Source organism: Pyxicephalus adspersus, chromosome 4, assembly GCF_032062135.1.
Source record: "Pyxicephalus adspersus chromosome 4, UCB_Pads_2.0, whole genome shotgun sequence".
Classification (NCBI taxonomy): Eukaryota; Metazoa; Chordata; class Amphibia; order Anura; family Pyxicephalidae; genus Pyxicephalus; species Pyxicephalus adspersus.
The window spans coordinates 136,453,810-136,459,175 of NC_092861.1; the positions used below are offsets into that span (position 1 = coordinate 136,453,810).

Sequence of the window (5,366 nt, forward strand, 5' to 3'; positions counted from 1 at the left end):
AATATTGACAGCCCAGTCATGTGAAGAATATGCGGGTGCTATATAAATACTGTTTATTATTATTAATAATAATATTAATATTAATAATATTAATAAACACCTTAGCAATGCTTAGATAATATTTTGAAAGTGTTTTAGTTCAAGTCAATGGAAGCATTTGAGCCTCCCATGAAATGATCCCAGGAGCTCCTCAGCACAACTGCAACACAACTGAACCACCTGGAAAGTACCTGAAAAAAGACTTTTCAACAACTTTCATTTGTTTTATCATAAAAATATAGCACCAACATATTACGCAGCTCAGTACATTAAATAGGAGTTGCAAATGACAGACAGATACAAACAATAACATAGTAGGAGGAAAGGATTCCGCCCAAAAGAGCTTAAAATCTAAGAGGTTTTAGTTATAAGAGAGGAGCTGGTGATTCTTTCACATTAAGTTGTGAAGTGTTAGGAAATTGTTACTGTACCAAGGAAAAATAGTTCTCCTTCCCGACTGGTAAAATATTGTCAGAATAGAAAGAATGAAAGAGAAATAGAATAAATAGAATACAAAGTGAGGTGAAATCGGGAAAATGGGAGTCCCAGGCAGTAGCAAAAATCTTACAGTGGATGTATCTTTACTCATGCTATTTAAAACTAAGGCAACATACACATGTTCAATATTAGTGGAAATATCAAAAGAGTGACAGATGAATGATCACTGTACACGCAGTGCCATTATGTTCTAAAAAGAGGGAAAAGGGGAGAACAAGGGAGCGACACCCTGCCGTGCTCCTCTCAATTGACTTGTTTTGTGGTTGTTCAATGTAGGTCGTGTATGGATCCATTAATGATATTGGGTGAGCACTGTACACGTATCAGATTCTCGCCCAACCATTCGTATTGGACATAAATCATCCGGCGTGTGGACAAAAGTTTTACCTGCACACTTAAAGCAGACTTCAACTAAAATTGTTACCTTACATAAAAGTGTAGACAACCCTTTTATGTGAGGTAAAAATTAATTTCTTTTTTGGGGGATGGCACTCTTTTTTTCCCATGCTATGTCAGTGTAGCAATATGTTATATCACCCGATCTCGTACCTGCGCAATGCAAGATCCAGTGATGTTGGCAGAAGGCCGAACAAGGGAAAGAAGATGGCAGCGCCCTGATGATTGCTCCGCGTTGGAACGAAGGAGGATTCCAGGACAACGCAGGAACCAATTCAGAAAACCTCCAGAGGGAGCGACAGATTTTTTTTTAGATTACTTCCGCTTTAAAATTTAATCTACAAAAATAGAAGGACATTCAATAATGGGGCTACCAGAAAAGCAAAACTTCCAATTTTAAAAGCCAAATTCTAGTGAGATAAAATAATAACTTTAGCAATTATGTATTTAGTAATCAAAAAAATACAGGTAATGTATAACTATAAAATGTGAATATAAGGGAATGGTGAAATATAAAATAATTTAGTTTTTTTCTCAATTACTGAATACATTGTTTGCAAACACTTGAAATCATTTATTATTTATACCTCTCATGAATGTGTTGGAAATTGCCTGGGTCATCACTGGCTCAATCATTCTAGATGAAATGTGTTCATGTTAACTTATTACATAATAATTAAAAACCTATACATTTCCTATAGACTCATGCCTAAAGTGAACATGTGGCCAAATCATGCTATTGAATTTCCAATATTCTTCTATGTTTGACTGATGTAATGAAATCAATGTATTTGGTAATATTTTGTATCATGTTATTCTTGCAATTCTTTTCTATCTAAATATTGGAAACATCATTTTTCACGTGCATAGTTACCTGGGATTTGTGTTCATTTACTAAAGGATTAGAAACTGTTAACTTAGTAAAGTGAATATTCATTTTGCAAAGCAAATATTTCCGTGGATTAACAAATAAGGTAAAATTCTGTATTTGAATAGTCAGCCATGTGCAAAAGAAAAAAAAATACTTATTCTTTCACAGGATTAGATCAGTAAATAAACAAGGCTTTGCTATTTTCATTTTGCTAGGTGAGGAGTATTATTCCTTTGGTAAATTAGATCCATTGGGCCTGACTTATTAAAGCTCTTCTCTGGAGAACCTGGAGACTACCATGGGTAAATCTGAGTGATCCAGCAAACCTGAAATGGTTTCTGTCTAGGATTTAATGCATTTGCCAACTAATGGGCATGGTGGCTCAGAGGTTAGCACTCTGGCCTTTGCAGTGTTGGGTTCCAGGTTCAAATCCCAGTGTTCTCCCTGTGCTTGTATGGGTTTTTTTCCCAGGAACTCTGGTTTCCTCCCACAATCCAAAAACATGCAGGTAGATTAATTGTCTTCCCCCCAAAATTGTCCTTAGACTGTGTTTATGACTATGGTAGGGACATTAGATTGTGAGCCCCTTTGAGGGACAGCTAGTGACATGACAATGGCTTTGTACACTGCTGTGGAATATGTCAGCGCTATAGAAATACAGTGTAGTAATAATAGCAAATGCTTTTGATTAAATCCATTCCAGGTTTGCTGGATTATGTAATCAGTGCTCATCATGTTCATATTATCACCAAATAACAAAGGTTATGTTTATTTTAGCTTTCTCCTAGGTTGTTAATATTTAGCTACCATGATCAATATTTTTACAATCTTTTGCAGGTCATGATAGCTGCTGAAAAAAATACTAAAAAGATAATTCCGATGAAAGAGGATCCTCTATAATTCCTGTCATTATTTTTTAGGATATTAAAAACATGCAGGTTATATATACAGGATAAGTGGGGGTCACCTAACACTTGTTACTCTGTACAGGCAAAGGGTATGCAGGTCAGACTAAACCTTCGTAGACATATCGGATAAATCACGACTGCTCATCTCAGGTAAAATTCTGACGTGTACAGCTGTCCCCCAGCATGGTTCATCAATCCCCAAGGTGCATTGATTAACAACCAATCGTGAATGGCCAATGTTTACTTCTATCAAGTAGCACAGCTGGGTGCTGCTTACCCATCCTCCTCCCCTCTCTATAGAACAGTATGGCCCCTTGTGTATGTGAAAGATCATTTTCAGTGACAATTCTCTGTCAGCCCTTGGTTCACTTTAATATTGGACCTAACAGCTTCTTATACTTACTTTCCATGCGCTCCCCTGCTGCTCCATTCAGCGTAGGGGGCATAGAGACATGCCAAAGAGAGTATGAGACTCCTCCAGTGTGATAATGAGCAGCTTGGTGACTGCCAGCTAATGCACCCAGAGCTACCGTATATGTAGTACAGCAGAGACTTCTCAGCCCAGTGATGCAAGTGATGCTCATTCATTACAATGCAAAAACCATGCATGCTGCATTTTCTGCAGTGCTAGTTAGAGCACTGTGCTGCAATGCCACTGCTGTGCACCATTGTATGTTACTGTGCATTGCAGCAACCACACCATGATGGCGTTGACAGGTCCTTAAAGTGTACCTAAACTCAGAATTTTCACTTTACATAAAAGGGGAGACAATCCTTTTATGCAAAGTCAAAATTCTGTTGTTGTTTTTTTTTAAGTGCAACACTTTTTTAAAAAAAAAAAAGAAGGGGTGCAGCACCTCCCCCTAATTCTCTATTGCCTAGGCAATCGAGAATAAATGGGAGCGCAAAGCCTCCCGGAATACCTACGTCAGAAAATCTCGGGCATGCGCAGAAGGAGCCTTTTCATTAAAAGGAAAAGAAATTTCCAATCTCATGCATGCGCAGTGAGATCGGCAAGTTTTTTTTCCAACCTACGTCACCTGACATTTCGCCTGGGTCCGGTGACGTAGGAAGAACCAGGAAGAAGAGGCGAAGATGGCGGCACCCGGAGTGCCGGCCTGAAGACGGATGCCGGGATCATGCGGGACCAGATGGAATAGACCTCCGGATGGATCGGATTGCCCTGCGGGATTGAAGTAAGTGTATTTTTTTTTTGTTTTAGGGGGATTTTAAGTTTAGTTCCTCTTGAAGAGACCACTCAAGTTGTTGAAGCTCCCTGACTAAAGCTGTGGATCTCGCTCACCACCGAAGGCTTGCTGATTTGGCCAGCAATGGGTGAAACTACAGAAATGGGTGAATTCTTGAAGGCTGGCATGATGCCACCAGGGACCTCATATGGACCTTCGGATCTTTTCCCCTATAAAGGTGTAAAAGGAAAGGTAAGTCAGGCAGGCAGGGTACCGAGATCTAAAGTGGCCTTTTTGCATAAAGGTCACCGGATGAATTGAAATTGCTTACACACGATTCATTTTCACATTGGACTGTAAATATGATCATTTCACCACAAGATTTTTTAAACAACTAAATAATTTATATTTAGATCTTGTGTATAAAAAGCGTTATCGGGGATGGGATTGTTACTGCAAATCTGACTGTACACAGCAAGGATTGTTTACACATTGGCTGCAGATTCACATATTTCCATGTGCTCCGAAACATTCATCAGTCAGTATAGAGGTGCTGAGACTGTGGATGAATAAGTTTCTCTTACTGGGCCCATGGAGACAGAACCCCCAACAAGTAAATAAATACATGAACTTCTGTGGCCTGACTGTCCATGTTGTGGTATAAATATGCCTAATGCAGATTATTCCCCATTCTCTCCATACTGAAAAACAATGACCAGTTTGCTGGGAGTTGTAGTCCCTTACAAATCTGTCTCCTCTCACTGCATGAGGACAGGAGAGCCCCCAAGGCAGCTCACACAGGTGAGTATTGGAGGACTCTGCACCCCTCCTCCCCTCTCTGCTATTCCTTCTACTGAGAGATGAACACGTCTACCCAAAGCTGGGGAAAGTAAACATGGCAAAACGAGCATCACCGATCACACTGCGCATGCGCCAAGTACCAAATCTCCAGGCGCGGTAAGATGAGTGCCGAATCACGGACGGCAATCCACCTAACTAGCTCGCTGATCGCTCGTCACTCGCTCGCTCTGGTCTGAGAAGCTGCTCCGTAAACCAAAAGGGGTAAGAGGGGCAGTGGGGTGAGAGGTAAATTACCCCATAGCAGGCAGAACAGGAGGAGAGCGCCGCCCGGGGACGGGGAGGTATGTACTGCATGCGGGAGAAGTTGTAGAGGATCCCAGGAGGAGGGGGCTTCACTTTTTATTACTGTCAGCTTGGCTGCTATTGCTTTTTTTACCCCCCACCATCCAGGGGGGCATCACTTTATACCCATACCACCGGGGTGCCATCATTTTATACCCTTACTGGTCTGGGTGCTAGCAGGTTCCACCCCTGAAAGTTTAGATGTTATTAGCCTGGGTCCTATTACTTTTACTGCCATCCTGGGTGCCATTACTTTCTACCTAGACCCAGCCTGTTATTGCCAGCCTGAGTGCTATTCTGTTCTTCCCTTACCAGCCTGGGTGC

At 40.9% G+C, this 5,366-nt stretch overlaps 1 protein-coding gene across 2 annotated transcripts in view; it reads left to right on the top strand.

Moving 5' to 3' along the window:
- The first annotated feature begins 4,829 nt into the window (after window positions 1–4,829).
- The window catches only part of MCFD2 (multiple coagulation factor deficiency 2, ER cargo receptor complex subunit), an 11,969-nt gene continuing 11,432 nt past the window's right edge, over window positions 4,830–5,366 (top strand). The window contains exon 1 of one of the 2 annotated variants that reach the window (XM_072409753.1): window positions 4,830–4,961. The gene's annotated coding sequence lies outside the window, so the exon portion shown is untranslated. Of the gene's footprint in view, window positions 5,042–5,366 lie in introns of both variants that reach the window. The other variant, XM_072409752.1, reaches the window with a different exon arrangement.